We start from the raw sequence: 15,916 nt of genomic DNA, 5'->3' as shown, positions 1-15,916 counted from the left end.
AAATGAGTTGTCAGCTAACCATGATTAAGTAACCAGTGGTTATGAATGGTGCACAGAAATTAACATTTTAACCATGGTTACTTTTTAACCGTGGTTTTGTAACGCATAGCTACTACATTTTTAACCGACGTTGATGCACGTGGCCATTAATCTTTTTGTAAGCGCCTCAAACTGATCTAAGACAGTGTAAACTTCTTACAATATTTCCGATCATAATGGTACCTAGTGCTTAGAAGGCACACTGAGTTCACATGACTGAATAAAAGTTCATGGGTTGTAACTTTGGTCTGGAATAGTCCAAAGGGAAGACAGCTGTAAATATTTTCAGCTATAGCGATATATTGCAGCGGCTTTCTGGTGTCTACACGGCCACAGAACGTTGTGGCGTCGCTCTCTTTCTGTTGTCAGTTCAGACTAAAAAAGCCTGGGTGGTCAGGGGCTGTGACATATGCCAGACCAGAAGTTGCATCGTGTTGTGAAACTGGAATTTAATTGTTTTACACTTTTCTTCTGTACGTAGTCTTGTCGCCAGATGTGCAATACGTGTCGTACGTCTTCGAATCTTTCGTGACGCAGATATTAAGGATTCTCAAAAGAAACAAGACATTGAAATAGCTCGTAAATTAGCTAATTGTTACACAATCTTTTTAATTCTGGTATTGAATTGTTTTATTAGCCAGTATCGTTTAAAACAGTTGAGTGCAATGCTAATTTAACGAAGTTGCTTTTTGAAAACAGTCACTTATGGGTATAGTGGGGAGAAATTTCATTCTTCTAAACTATTAAAACTGGAGTCCTGAAAATTTGTACAGCTGTCATTCTGCATGCAAATAGTCTCTGTAAAAATTTCCATTCCACTTCAATTATTGATATATATTAAACAATCTCTGATACGTGAGTATCCAAACATACAGCAGGAGCTATAACATTCATTCACTGTCTCTTCTGTTTCGAGTTCTCCACACTTCTACTCCAAATTATCATCGTTCCCGGTTTAACTACTTATCCGCCAATCACAATCTAAACACCAGGTCACAGGAGAACCAAATACTAGCAATTCCTGCCCATAGAACATCCCACTATTCATCCTCTTTTACTATCTCAGTCCCCCGTGAATGGAATTCTCTACCTCAGAAGATTAGGGGCTGCCAGACAATAACCACTTTCAAAAAAAGGCTAAACGATTTGTTACGGGCGCAGTCAAATTGAAGTTATAATTGTGATCGAGTTTAATAAATTAATTTAATTTAGGTATGACTATTATTATTATTATTATTATTATTATTATTATTATTATTATTATTACATAATTATTTTATTTTTATGAAGGTAAAAAGAATTGTCATTGTATTATATTAATTATGTATTATATTGTATTGTATTGTAGTATTGTATTGCTTTGTACTGTATTGTATTGAGTATGTCATATTCATAGCAATGTAGTAATTTTCTATCATACTGGTTGAGTGGAAGAGAAGGCCGAATGGCCTTAACTCTGCCAGTTAAAATAAATTATTATTATTATTATTATTATTATTATTATTATTATTATTATTATTATATCGTGCATTAAAAAAAGATAAATGATGGAACAGTTTTAATTAATGGTGATAAAATAAACGTGAATCATTTCACAAGGTACAAGGTACAAGTATTGAAAGTACAATGTTGGAAAAAATAGAAACAATACTAGGGAGGTGATAAAAATAAACAAATGCTAGGAAGATGATAAAAATTGTAGGATAAACAGCCATGATCGGTTGAAACACGTCGTTCCGTACCGTTTTATTGGTAAAAAGTAGTATGACGTAGTAAAAGTGTAATAATCTCTATAAATTTTAAAATTGTGTTTCAGTTCGTAGCAATTTCTCTATTTCATCTTATTAATACAGATGGGAAGGGTCTAATACGTCATAAGTCTGACAGTCCATTCGTACAAAAATAAACTGTCTTGTGAATGTTGCTACTTTGTCGTAGCCAAGGACTCGGTCAACCAAGCGCTGTTGTTTTTAGCAAAATGGATCGATACTCTGTAAGCATGAATCGCCGAAGGTTCTGACTCGAACACAAAAATTTAATAAAGAAAAGTTCCGGCCGTTATGTAACGAAGCGTAAAGTTCAAAGGTTGCTAAGGCTACCATCCTATCTCTAAAACTATTCTACGATTCTGCATTCTTTTATTTTCTAATATTATTATTCTTCTTCTGCTCCAAGATAGGCTTCAATAGCCTGATCCATTCTCAGATATCATTTTCTCATCTAGTTTTTCGGCGTCCTACTATTAGACGTCCATTTGATTAATATTCTAATGTTTTTTTGATTTGGTTGGATTCATATAATATATTTTCTGCCCAAGTCAGTTGATAATAATTCATTTTTGTTCTAAATGTAAAAATGTGTAATTATTATTCATGTATTACAGTATTTTGACCGTGAACTTGCAAGATTTTACAAATACGTCCTAATGATTACATTTAAGCGCTTCCTATTTTTCTTTTTCCTCTAATGTTTCAGACAAATTTTTACTTCCATGCATACAGACATACGTGTATCGCCAATAGTTTGTACAATGGAGTATTGGCTTGATATTCTTCCTGGTTTTGTTCTCAAAAGTTTTCTTTTTCGGATTTTTCGACATGTGTATTGAAAGTTACATAATTTCTGGTCTAAAGCTTTGTTACATTCATAAGACATTCTAAGTAATTACGGATGTGAACCTGTTAAAATATTTCATCACTTAATACTATTGCGGACTTTTCTATATATTTTCCTCTGAAAGCCATCTGTTCGAAATTATTTCTTGATATTTTTCTAAAATTTAGTAACTTTTTGCAACTTCGTCTCATGATTTGCTTAAAATCATTCATTATTGAAATTTTACAAAATATTAATATTCTCTCTATACCACTGTTCATATAGGGTGCTATGCATAGACATTTCGCTAGTCCGCGCTACGAGCGTGCTAAACTAGCCCCGACTATCGACTGATTACTTGTACAGGATTCATATCGTTTCATATCACTAACACTGGTTTATGAATACGAAAAACGTTAGTTCGGTCATCCACCGGAAGCCCGCGCTAAGAATGTCTATGAATACGGCCCATATAGACTACATCAATCACCCGGCCCATTACGACACGTATCAAGGAAAACACCACAGAGTTACAATAAAAATATAATTCTATCGTAAAAAGAAGATGTTCTCTCTCAAGAATCAAAATAGGTCAACTTAAAACTTTTAATTATGTAGAAGAAATTAATAAATTCTCTAAGGACCTATTTCACCAACATGTTACTAATCCACAATTAACTAATTGTGGTTTAACTTAAATACGGAAGTTAAATGGTATTTAATTCGTGTGCATTTCGCCAAACTAATACGGATTTAAAATAAAGTCAATTAATTTAATTCCCATCTCGGCCTTCGAAATCGTAGTAAGAGTCCACACCTGTGGAGTAACAGTCAACGCGTCTGGCCGCGAAACCAGATGGCCTGGGTTCGATTCCCGGTCGGGGCAAGTTACCTGGTTGAGGTTTTTTCCGGGGTTTTCCCTCAACCCAATATGGACTCATTTCACCAACATAATCACCTTCATCTCATTGAGACGCTAAATAACCGAAGATGTTGATAAAGCGACATAAAATAACCTACTAAAAATCATAGTAAAATAGTAATTTCGAGGGTCATATGCCTTGGTAATGTAAGCTGTGATCTATATGGTGAGTTTATTTGTTATATTATGACAATAAAATTCAGCCATAAACAGAAGTAACCTCGAAACATATTAAGATAATCGAAAACAAAAAGACGGATGGGCAGACTTTAGAAGAAAAGAAGAAAAGTTGAAAATAAGGAAAGAGATTTCAATGCAAGAAAACCTCATCCCAATATCTTCAGCAGTATTGAAGACAAAACAGGACAATATGAAAGTAGATACAAGAAAATATCACGCAACAAGCAAAATGAAAAGACTTCATGGATTTGCGTTATTCCAGTGCCTTCAGATGTAATATTAGGTCTACATGATAATATGTTATTCATGTTACTTTAGTTGCAGTATTTTAGCGACCGAAGAATGATTAAACGTTTCTTCAATAAATGTATATTTAAATAATATTATGAAGTAGTGGTACTTAACTATCAGTTGGAAATTCTAAATTAGCTTCTATACTTTTCAAAATATACAGTGCTTATGTCTTGCTTATCCTAAACCGTATTTGCAAATCTTTTTCGTCCATTGTGTCGGCCTGGATGGCGTAGCCGGTATAGCGCTGGCATTCTGTGCTCGAGGTTGCGGGTTCTATCCCGGCCCAGGTCGATGGCACTTAAGTGTGCTTAAATGGAATAGGCTCATGTCAGATTTACTAGCATGTAAACTCCTGCGGGACAAAATTCCGGCACACAGGCGATGCTGATATAACCTCGGCAGTTGCGAGCGTCATCCATTGTATTAAAATAATCTTCTCTTTCGGATATTATCATCCCCCATATTGGTAAGAAATCATCATTTTCAAATATCAGTATCATCTTTGTTCTTGCCATGATGAAAATTATCGACGTTAATGCAGGTTTAAAATTAACAAGTATTGAACAATTAACTTAAATGTAGTTTAATGAGAACTTAAAGCCCAATTAGTGTTTTTGAAATGCATGTCCCTTAAAATGACAATTAAGAGTCTTTAAGTAACAATTAGAGTTAAATAATCTTGGTAAAATCGGCCCTAAATAGTTAAAGTGTAAAATGGATGACGTTCCTCCTTAATATACTGTACATATAATGAAGTGCATCAACTTCATTGTAAAATAACTTTTACAAAATACAACTACAGTTATAGAAAAAAAAACATAGAAATGTGATGGGGCCTATTGTGAAAATGGATTAGCTAAACTAGAGACAATAACAAAAACAGCAATTATTTCTTGTAACTGAAATTCAGCACTTTTTAAATCGAATGACAATTAATAGACTAATAATAATATTAGTAGTAGTAGTAGTGGTAGTGGTAGTGGTAGTGGTAGTGGTAGTGGTGGTAGTGGTAGTGGTAGTGGTAGTGGTAGTGGTAGTGGTAGTGGTAGTGGTAGTGGTGGTAGTGGTAGTGGTAGTGGTAGTGGTAGTGGTAGTGGTAGTGGTGGTAGTGGTAGTGGTAGTGGTAGTGGTAGTGGTAGTGGTAGTGGTAGTGGTAGTGGTAGTGGTAGTAGTAGTTGGAATCGTTACGAGAACAGTGCAATTCAATAAGAATCGTGTAGCAATAATGAACAGAAATGGAATGAAGAAGTTGCAGCTTTAGGATAAACATATTTTTAGAAAAGAATCTGAGATGGTCTTCCAATATGGCTTGAAATACATCGCTTGCGATACATTAATATAAAATCGTAAAAATTGTAGCTAAAAATCGATAATAATACGAGAAAGTTTCTCTGTCACGTTTAAAATTATGTTCAATATATATTTTGTATAAAGATATATTTACCTAAGTTCTGGAAGTCAAAACATATACCTATACTTCGAGGAACCACAAGAGCAATGCTTGCTTGTGTCCATGAAAATAATAGTGCCCTGGTTATTTACTGTATTTGTTCACTTTTTATATTAACATAGATTTTCCGTTTATGAGATACCACGAAAGGTAATAATAATAATAATAATAATAATAATAATAATAATAATAATAATAATAATAATAATACCTTTAGGGAGGCCGAGACGTAGATGGGAGGATAATATTAAAATGGATTTGAGGGAGGTGGGGTATGATGATAGAGACTGGCTTAATCTTGCACAGGATAGGGACCGATGGCGGGCTTATGTGAGGGCGGCAATGAACCTTCGGGTTCCTTAAAAGCCATTTGTAAGTAAGTAAGTAAGTAAGTAATAATAATAATAATAATAATAATAATAATAATAATAATAATAATATAATATAATAATAATATAATATAATAATAATAATAATAATAATAAAAAAAATAATAATAATAATAATAATAATAATATGTGACTATACAGATTTCTGGAAAATTATGTCCTGTGTACAAATCGTAACACGAACACGTTCTCGAAAATGTAATGTAGGCCTATAGGCTGATTCACAAGGATTTACCGTCCCTAACGGAGCTTATTTCCGAAGACGTTCTGAACAAAATATGTCATATAAAAATTTGTCCTAATCTCAATATTTTCAGAGTTACACTGATTTGAAATTGTTTTTAAAATACCGTTATTCTCGAGTATTAACGGTAAAAGAATATTACAGATAAAGAATGAACTTTTCAGAAGTATCGTTTCTTTTATAGGCTAATATTCTGAAGCTAAAAATGTGTTGTGAATTCCATAGTTGCTTCGTACTGATTTTTTTTTCGCTTTTTACCTACAAAATTACTTTTCTTACTCTTTTATCACAACAAATGTTACAAATCACGCCACTCTTGTAAATTCTTCAAGACTGTACATTAGGATGCATAATTAAACTGTAAAGATTCAAGTTCCTACAGTCGCATGATGTGTAGCAATTTTTGTGACAAGTGCGTAAAAATGTCATTTTTAGTTAAAAATTTAAAAACAAAATCTGTACAAAGCAACTGACAACACATTTTTAGCTTCAGAACACTAGGCAATTAAAGAAATGATACTTCTGAATGGTTCATTCTCTATTTGTAATATTCTTTTACCCCTAAAACTAAAGAAAAAAGGTATTTTACAAACAACTTCAAATTAGTGTAACACTGAAAATATTCAGATTAAGACAAATGTTTATATGACATTTTTCGCTCAGAATTTCTTCGGAAATAAGCTCCGTAAGTGACGGTAAATCCTCGTGAATCAATCTGTATATATTATGACAATGGAACTAACAATAATATTAATGCCGCACAAAAGGCTCCATTTGGTGGTATTTGTGGATACAAAGGTAAACACTACTAAAATTATTCGTACGATGCAGTACATATTATTCAGTGGCAAGAATATGATGGAAACTGAGAAAGAAAAGTTTGCAAAGTACACAGTTCTGGCATGGGAACTGAAGAGAAAATGAAAAATGAAAGAGATCAACAAGAACCCCATTGCTATATCCACGACCTTATTCCCTCTGGAAATTCACACAACAGCCCGAAGGAAATCGTGCTGCCACGAAAAACTTCCACATTGAGATGTAGAGGGGAGTATTTCTTCACGTGTAGAATAGTGTACCACTCTCTTGGAATTATACAGGGTGGAAGTGAAATAATCTTGCAGGTTGAAAGGGACGAAAGGGTACACTGAAATGAATAGAATACCTATATTACGTTTCAGGGTTAATTAGAAAATCAAGTTTGAAATTTCATCAGTCCGGCAACATCGCCGCTAACACAGTCTACATGTGATACAGATGTAAGAGGTGAAAGAACTCGGTATGTCTTGTAGGTGAGGTGCTCTCTGCCTCGACGTTGCCAGTTGCTCGCATCGTGCAGTGGCTTGAAATTAGAGGTTTTTAAAATTACATTTACACGAAAACCGTCCATGTTATTGAAATACTCCAGAAGGATAAATTATTATTTATTAGATTTCTTTTCGATGTGGACAAAAATCATGATCATACTTGCAATAGTTATCGAATAAGAGGTTGTTAGACATTTGAACAAAATCTGAAAAAAAAAAAAAAAAACTGTGAACTTTCCACCAAAATAATATTGCAGTTGTTTGTTAAATGCAACATGTGCTATTCGCTCTAAAAATCTGCAAGGCTATTTCACTTCCACCTTGTAATGAAGAACCTTGCTTCCCCTTGGATGTCGATAAATGATAATAATGATAATAGTAATAATAATAATAATGATAATAATAATAATAATAATAATAACGATAATAATAGTAATACTGATGTAACAATATGGGAAAATATGTATCCTACTTTTCGCAGGCGACGTAATAAAACCACCCACGACGTTGAAGATGATTCATACAGAATCAGAAAATTAATTAAGAATAGAAAATTTGGGGACTGAATATGAATTTCAACAAAACAGAATATTTAATTACCATTGAAGATCAGTTTTCATGAGAAAGTTGAGACTGAAAACAAGTAAAACAAGACTAAATTAATTCAAGTAAGTACACCTAGTGAGTAACCTCAGAGCTCACCCTGCAACAAAAGCAGGATGTCTTTGTCCTCATGGGATTCTATGGACTTATTTTATTTTTATTTTTATTTGAGATCAATATTAGAAACCGCTGGAGCAAGTACATTGGAAATAGAAAAAGAGTACGTGAAGGAAGGAAAATAACGGCGATGCTAAATTCGGTAATGTGGAGTAGAAATATTTTGAACAAAACAAAACTTATTTATAGCTCATTAATACGGAGTGATGGCATAGACATTAGGGAGACAAGAAGAAAAAGACAAACTATTAGTAACTGAGATGGATTTTTGTAGAAATTCTTTAAAATCTAGGTGGAAAAAGTTACAGACGTGGACAAATTATTAGACTAAATTAATTATGTATACAACGAAGCTGTATTTATTGGTAGAAATAATGAACAAAATTGTATTTTGCACAGATATAATGAACAGAAAATTGAGTCTGGAGGTTACTAATATTTTGTGAACATTCCCTTATTCTTTATTAACACGTTGATTTTGTCAGGGATGCTGGAAACCAAAGTTTGACACTTTCTTTGAATATCGGCATCATTTAGTCAGATATCAGACAGCGCTTAAATGAGTCCATTTATTGTTGTAAGCCTCTTTTTATTCACTTTCTTCTTCAGTATAGATCACAGATTTTCAATTTCGTTCATGTCCGGTCTTCTTGCAGGCCATGGGAAAATATCTTCTGCAGTATATAATTAAAACATCAGTAGTACCAACATAGCCAGAAAAAATATACTTAACCATTGGAAAAATATACCAGAAGATGTAAACAATCATGTTTACAATAATAGAGACTCTGTGAATTATATTGATAGTTGATATGACGAATTATATTATGTTTACAAGAAAACGTTCTAGTCTAATAATTTGTCCACATCTGTATAATCATAAAAATTAGTTAAATTATGGATGTTAAAAGAATTCTACAGCGGATAGAAGAAATGACATTGAAATGATTTGGACATGTGAGAAGGATGACAAGTGATAGAATACCAAATATGATGCTTTAATGGGAAGCAGAGAGCAACGAAGACGGGGAAGACTAAGGAACAAAGGTTGAATAAGGTCCGAAGAAGTATGGATTGTAGAGAGTTGACTGAAGAAGACACAGGCGATAGGAACCTATGGAGGAAAAAGAATTGCTATTGGGTAGCTAGAAAACTACTATATTGTAGAAAACTCATAAACAAATGAATGAATGAATGAATGAATGAATGAATGAATGAATGAACGAACAAACGAATAAGTAAATAAATCAATAACTAAGTAAATAAGTAAGCAAAAAAAAATGGGCATGTAAAATATAATAATTATGTAAATAAATAAATAAATAAATAAATAAATAAATAAATAAATAAATAGTAAACATTTAAATAATAAATAAATAAATAGATAAATAAGTAAATAGTAAACACAAAAATGAATAAATAAATAGATAAATAAATACATACATTAATTAATAAAAGTAATAATAATAATAATAATAATAATAATAATAATAATAATAATACATTACTGTAGGGAGCGAAAATGTGGACATTAGAGAGATAACACGAAAAAAAAAAATGTATTAGTAGTGTCTAACGGAGATGGAATTTTGAAATAAAGTTAAGAATAAAGAAATTAGAGAATGTCTACCATCGAATTGAGGGAAGGGAGAATGCTATTTGTTGCAACGTCGTCCTCTGGACCTTTACCTTCCACGTGCTTTACTAGAGACGTCAGAAGTTGAATCTTTCACCGCTGCCAGTAGTGCACATAAAAATAGCTATGAGGAGATAAAAACGCTCCGATATTACACGGTGCACGCGATCTGATAAGCTAAAGAGTGGCGTACGGAACTTAGAATCAATCAATTTTCAAATTATGATATTTCGTAGATTACGAAAAATCGAAATGAATGACTATCACTACATTTTTCACCGATAGAAAATGAGCTTAAGTATGTATTTTTATTAAAATCGAGCTAGTTAACCATGGATGGCTTGCTTGTAAGATATGGATCAATATAAGTCAGAAAGACGTCGGAAATTTCTTCTGTTGTAGAATTGACAGCTCAGAAGATCTAAACCTTGGATATGAAGAAGACACCAGTAAAATAAATCTGTTATTAATAAAAACATAAGGGAGAAAGAAGGAAAGAACTGAATAAGGAAAAAAGTAAGGTGAAGGGACTTAAAGAGCGAAGGAAGAAAGGATAAATTAAGTGAAGGAAAGAGAGAAATAATGATATGAATTATGAAGGAAATATAGTGGCATACATTTTATCTTTCTACAATTTCAACATAGGTCTAATCTTTGCAAAGGTAAGCATTTTTTCAGCGCTTTCATAATTTCAAATTTCTCGTGTTTTTGACTCGTAACCGAGCGCCCAGTGCGGGCCACGCGTAAGGCAGCTGGGCTGCACCCTGCCGCTTCTACTCTACTTCCGCGTGCGTGGAAAGATAAAATGTATGCCCTGTATCAGAAATATAAAATAAAAAGGAAGATGTGCTACATTTTAAAATATTCTTTACAATTACACTAAAATTACTTACAAGTATTTTGAATGTTCTTTCAGACAAATTGTGCATTACATAAGGTTGTGCGTATTAACATCGCTTTGAAGATTACCATTCCGTCATCTCCACTTCTTCGATCTCGGACTGTCGCAAGAGAGTCGGCCGTCCCAACTCCATTCGTCAGTACTGATTGTCCCGCTTCGGTTTGCCTGTGTGATACGCGTGAACCACGCACGTCCGCATACAAGAGTAGTTGAGTAGTCTCGTTGAATACGACCCTGTGATATTGCATATATACAAACGTAAGTCAATACTACACACAACGTAAATTAATACCTCTAGGAATTAATTGCTGTTCAGATAAATGTACATGCAGTGCACAGCAATAGATGAGATAATTTGCACGTATTTATCTAACCTTTTGTGTCACCATAACCCCACTATTATACAAATGTTCTCAAAGCTTTTAAATTTACTGTTATTTTTGGTCATGTCATAAATTAGACATAGGATATTTAGGCTCGAATAGGATTGATTGCAACAATTTTGTGTAAAAATCCCTATATGTTTGTAACACGAGAAACTCTCGAATGATGATATTGCCTAAAACTAGGTGCATTAAAGAACGCATCTTTCAGCCAACGCTAAAAGAACCTGAAAATCCGAGGTCTGATAATCATGGTAATAAATATACGTTTTCACTCTCGTTGCATTACAAAGGCTATGTAATTAACTTGAGGTGTGGGATTGCAATCTCTTTGCCCCGTATCCTTTAGGATGCTCGTTCCTGTCACCTATAGTCTACTAGGTAAATTAATATACAGACTCTTGTCTGCCGTCATTTCTGATAATATTAAGAACATTAGCATTAATAACCTAAATGACACAGTTGAATACAGGAACTCCTGCTTGCACTATGTGGAATAAAATGGATTAAGATCGAATCCCTAAAATAATAATGTCTTATATACCGGTACCGAAGGAAGAAGGAATCCGGGACGTCCCGAAAAAGACTGATGTGACCAGCCATTTGAGACGTAAGAGGCTAATAACATTAATACTTGCAGTAAAGAGGAAAAAAGAAAAAGAAGACACTCGTCTATACGTGCATGCTTTGAAGGCTTACAAAGGCGTTCGCCTTCGAGGATCAAAAACTAGATTTTACATTTTTCTTATATTAATTTAATATGGTTTCTTGTCTATGCGGATTTATGCGGATGACGTGAATTTGTTAGGAGAAAATCCACAAACGATTAAGCAAAACAAGGAAGTTTTACTTGAAGCAAGTAAAGCGATAGGTTTGGAAGTAAATCCCGAAAAGACAAAGTATATGATTATGTCTCGTGACCAAAATATTGTACGAAATGGAAACTTACAAATGGGAGATTTTTATTCTTTGAAGAGGTGGAAAAATTCAAATATTTTGGAGCAACAGTAACAAATATAAATGACACTCGGGAGGAAATTAAACGCAGAATAAATAAGGGAAATGCGTGTTATTATTCTGTTGAGAAGCTTTTGTTATCCAGTCTGCTGTCAAAAAATCTGAAAGTTAGAATTTATAAAACAGTTCTATTACCGGTTTTTCTGTGTGGTTGTGAAACTTGGACTCTGACTTTGAGAGAGGAACAGAGATTAAGGATGTTCGAGAATAAGGTTCTGAGGAAAATATTTGGGGCTAAGAGGGATGAAGTTACAGAAAAATGGAGAAAGCTACACAGCGCAGAAATTCACGCATTGTATTCTTCATCTAACATAATCAGGAACATTAAATCCAGACGTTTGAGAAGGGCAGGGCATGTAGCAAATGTAGACCGGAAGGAAAAAGACCTTTGGGGAGGACGAGACGTAGATGGGAGGATAATATTAAAATGGATTTGAGGGAGGTGGGATATGATGGTAGATACTGGATTAATATTGCACAGGATAGGGACCGATGGCGGGCTTATGTGAGGACGGCAATGAACCTGTGGGTTCTTTAAAAGCCATTTGTAAGTAAGTAATTTAATATGATCTTTTAAAATTTTAGCTCTTAAGCAGTTGCGTCTATCTTTGTAACATTAAGAGTCGCGTGGTATATTGCTGACACCTCAAATATATATATATATATATATATATATATATATATATATATATATATATATATATATACATATAGTTCTTATGGGCTTTTTTTCAAGTGAACAATTAAAATATCGCTATTTTTGTTATTTATACGATGATATGAAATACCTTAATTCATATCACAATGTAATAATTAATGTACAGTAACTGTAAATAATAGGTCTATTTGAATATTGGTTCATATAATTATAATATTCGAACGTCTATTTCCTCCTAATCATTTACTTTTAATCTTCCTTTCCAGATCATTTTCTTCATTATTCTGTGCGCACAATCACTACTACTTAAATTTCATTGTTATTAATTGTTACACAAGTATGGTCAGTTTAGTCACTGTCACTATTTACAAGTCCACATCTATGGAGTAACGGTCAGCGCGTCTGGCCGCGAAACCAGGTTGCCCGGGTTCGATTCCCGGTCGGGACAAGTTACCTGGTTGAGGTTTTTTCCGAGGTTTTCCCTCAACCCAATACGAGCAAACTTTCGGTGCTTGACCCCGGACTAATTTCACCGGCATTATCACCTTCATTTCATTCAGACGCTAAATAACCTAGGCGTTGATACAACGTCGTAAAATAACCCAATTAAAAAAAGACTGTTTACAATAGGAGCGCGAAGTGTTGGCGTCACCCCACACCACTTAAACCGTTATTATCTAGAGTATGCGAATTCCGATTTCAAACACGTTTACGGTTATTGTTGTCTTACCAATTCTAAGAAAGGTACTGAAAGTTTCAGAAGTACAGACTTATTCAATGTATAGTTAACAGCTTCATATTATGTGACTGGGGTGTTGACAATACCCCGCGCGACTGCTTAAAGCCTCGTCTTCACTATTAAACAATTGAACAACAACATGTTGAATGTAACATGTATATGGACATTTTAATTATCAATTGACTTAACATGTTAACCGAGTATGTTGAAGTTAACACTTTTAACATGTTGGCGTTTTTTCCAGCAGCAATGGAAAACATGTCAAGTCAATTCACTTGCTCGTGCAATGTCGGTACAATTCGGCAAAGTTCGTACAGTTTCCATAGCAACTAACTTTCGATTTTGTGGCGCGTACTAGGAACACCTCTTGATAATTTTTATACGATCCTTGGTATTGGCTGTAAGTTATTCGAAGTAGTGGAGTGGACAAAAGAAAATATCGTTAGAATAAAATTGATTAATGCACTGATGGAAAAGCCTTGTTTGTGGGATGTGGCTGCAAAATAATATAAAGACAAACCAAAGAAGGCCGACTGTTTTAGAGAATTGAAATTATTATTTAACTGTTCTCGAGAATACAATAGAGAGTTTTCGTATCCTCATGGTACGCTAAACGTTAATGCTATGTTGACATCAGTAAAGGTCGTATTTGGTGACGTATGTTAACATTTGTAAAACTTCGGAAAGAATCACACGATATTAGCCACTCCTTTAACATTTATCTTGAGGTAGCTCCTATGACAGACAATCAATAGCGCTGTAATTTTTTTTTAAATGAGGTGAAATGGCTGCTCTTAATTGTGTGTCTTCCTTTGATATGACAGGAAATATTTTTTTCCGCCACTACATTATTCAAATCGAATTCTGACATTCTCAGCAAGTTTATGAATCCAAATCGAGCTTCAACTTTAAAGCTCGTTTAGAATATCTTCTGGGTAGTGACTTTTACTAAGATATTGCCGCGTCCACATTCTCATTTCTTCCTTTTCAAGGCCTTGTAACAAGCTACAGAGGCAATTACAAAGGCCAAATCATCTTCATCTGAGTCCATTGTCCAAGTTTTGAAAATAAGACACTATCTACATTAAAATCTCATATACTGTTTACGGTGGACTACGCAAAGAAAGTCAAGTTTAACATGTTTAACAGTGTGGACAAAGTCTTAAATGAAATTAACTTAGCATTAACATGTTCAATCAACTTTTTGGGATATTAACAGTAAACAGTTTAACATTTAACACGTTGAATTTAACATGTATATGGACATTTCAAGTCTCAATTGACTTAACATGTTGACTGAGTATGTTGAAGTTAACACTTTTAATATGTTTGCGTGTTTTCCAGCAGCAATGGAAAACATGTCAAGTCAATTCGGTTGCTCGTACAGCATCGGTACAGTTCGGCAAAGTTCGTACAGTTTCCATAGTAACAACTAACTTCCGATTTTGTGGCGCGTATCTTGATCATTTTTATACTATCATTGGTCCTTGGTGTTGGCTGTAAGTTGTTCGAAGTAATGGAGTGGACGAAAGAAAATACGTTAGAATAAAATTAATGCACTGATGGAAATGCCTTGTTTTTGGGATGTGTCTGCAGACAAAATGAAGAAGTCCGACTGTTTTAGAGAACTGGAAATATTATTTAACTGTTCTCGAAAATACAATAGAGAGTTTTTGGACTCTCGTCGTAAGCTAAATGTTAATGCTATGTAGACGTCAGTAATGGTCGTATTTGGTGATGTATGTTAACGTTCGTAAAACGTCGGAAAGAATAATTATACGATATTACCCGCTCTTTTAACATCTATCATGTCGTAGGTCCTATATAGTCAATCAATCGCGCTGTAATTTTTTTAATTGAGATGGAATGGCTGCGCTTAAATTGTGTCTTTCTTTGATGTAACAGGAAGTATTTTTGTAGCACTATATTAAAATCGTGTTCTGACATTCTCAGCAAGTTTTTGAATCCAAATCGATCTTCAACTTTGAGCTCGTTTAGATTGCCTTCTGCATAGTGTCTTTTACTAAGATATTGCCGCACGCACATTCTCATTTTCTTCCTTTTCAAGGCCTTGTAACAAGCAATAAAGGCATTTACAAAAGCCAAATCATCATCTGAGTTCATTGTCCAAGGTTTAAAAATAAGACACTATCTACATTAAAATCTCCTAGACTGTTTATAGTGGACTACACAAATAAAGTCAAGTTTAACATGTTTAATAGTGTGGACAAAGTGTTAAATGAAATTAGCATTAACATGTTCAATCAACATGTTGGGATGTTAACAGTAAACAATTTAACATTTAACATGTTGTTGTTAAATGTTTATTAGTGGAGACGAGCCTTAAGGTTTACGATATCTGTAAAACTGACCAAGTTATTACATTAAAATGTTCTACCATGAAAACACAATATCAGCCAGGAATCTGTAATTTTATCGCTT

The 15,916-nt window shown here is 33.8% G+C and overlaps 1 protein-coding gene across 5 annotated transcripts in view; it reads right to left on the bottom strand.

The window, feature by feature from the left end:
• LOC138696354 (uncharacterized) overlaps positions 1-15,916 on the bottom strand; it is a 386,543-nt gene that overhangs the window by 3,816 nt on the left and 366,811 nt on the right. Inside the window, exon 7 of one of the 5 annotated variants that reach the window (XR_011331363.1) lies at positions 10,746-10,911. The exons of the other annotated variants lie outside the window; for them this stretch is intronic. The gene's annotated coding sequence lies outside the window, so the exon portion shown is untranslated. The remainder of the gene's footprint in view (positions 1-10,745; positions 10,912-15,916) is intronic. 5 annotated transcript variants of the gene reach the window in all.

This window comes from Periplaneta americana, chromosome 1, assembly GCF_040183065.1.
Source record: "Periplaneta americana isolate PAMFEO1 chromosome 1, P.americana_PAMFEO1_priV1, whole genome shotgun sequence".
Lineage (NCBI taxonomy): Eukaryota > Metazoa > Arthropoda > Insecta > Blattodea > Blattidae > Periplaneta > Periplaneta americana.
This window is presented reverse-complemented; position numbering and strand designations above follow the sequence as displayed.